The sequence below is a fragment of the Charadrius vociferus genome, unplaced genomic scaffold (assembly GCF_000708025.1).
Source record: "Charadrius vociferus isolate BGI_N301 unplaced genomic scaffold, ASM70802v2 scaffold1077, whole genome shotgun sequence".
Classification (NCBI taxonomy): domain Eukaryota; kingdom Metazoa; phylum Chordata; class Aves; order Charadriiformes; family Charadriidae; genus Charadrius; species Charadrius vociferus.
Window position 1 is genome coordinate 609,887 of NW_009649168.1, and position 1,389 is coordinate 611,275.

Consider the following 1,389-nt stretch of genomic DNA (forward strand, 5'->3'; position numbering starts at 1 on the left):
GGGGGCTGCGCAGGGCGGGGATGCTCCCGGCCACGCGTGGCTCCGCGTGCACGGCCCGACTTGGCAGACGCCGGTCTATCCATTACCAGCTAATGCAATGGAACTGGCTGACAATGGGCTTGGCGCCTGCCAAAATCCAACATGCGGCCTGCAGATGTCCCTGGGACCGGCAAACCCTGCTGGAAGATCCGTGCGGTACGAAAGGTTACCCTCAATTTGCTTCAGATGCTGCTCGCGCCGTTCGACAGCCATCATTGGAGGAGGGGGCTCCTTCGGAGAGAAAAGCATAAATCCAGCTCTACATCCAGACTGTTATTATCTTCTCTGGTTCAAATTAAGTGACTGGGGTCATTTTTTTATATGTTGCAATTTGCCTTTTACCTGAGGGCATTGTGGAAAGGAAAGAAAAAAAGGTGAATCTAGCACGAAAGGAGGGAAGGAGCAGAGTCTTTGGCAGGCAATTAGCTGAACTAACATCAGGTTTCCCCTAAAACATCAAAATGGAGATTAAACGTAGGCAGACACAACTAATTCCTTGCCAGTGGGTCTGGCGATAAATCAGCTCCAGCACCTGCGGCTGCAGGGCAGGAGAGGGCCGGGAGTGCAGCCCTGGTCCCATGCGGTGCTACGGGACGGGCAGAGCCCCGCTGCCACCAGCACCAGCACCAGCACCACCAGCCCCACGCCAGCAGCCCCCAGCCTGCATCCTAAGGCCGAGGAGCGAGGGCGATGCAAACGGCCGGCAGAGCACCCAGACAGGCAGAGGATGACGCCAGTGCCACCACCGAAAGCCACCGAGCGTTTGTTGTTTCAGGCACTAAGCGATTCAAAACCAATGCCTCATTAAAGCATCTGCTCCGTATTTCCAGAGCCCGTGACAAAGGGCTTTGTGTGGGCTTCAGTGCCAAATGTGGGTTGACTTTGTTCAACGAGTATTTAAAGAAATCATGTATTTTACCAACTACTATATTAAAGGCAAACGAACTGCAGGAAGCCCCAGGTCAGCGAACGCCAGCGCCGCGGGGCAGGGGGGGACGCGGCAGGGCTGCCCGCACGGGCCAGTCATGCTGCCCATGGACCTCGTCCCTCTCTGACACCCACATCGCTCCGCTCACCCGCACGGAGCTTCGCACAGGTCTGTGTGCGCCGAGGGCTGCCCCGCGCTCGCCGTAGCGTCAGTGCCCACGAAAGACCCTCCCACGGTCTGTGCGCCTCAGCCCTCCCTGGCAGCGAGAGCACTCCTTTTCTGGAGCCCAGGAAACCTTCCCACTGTTTCTCCCCACTTCAAACAAAAAATCTTACTTCTTACAGCCCTGCGGAGCCGGCAAAGCCGACGACCCCGCTGGGCGGAGGCGCAGGAGGAGCATGCCTGACTGGAAATGTTTACTG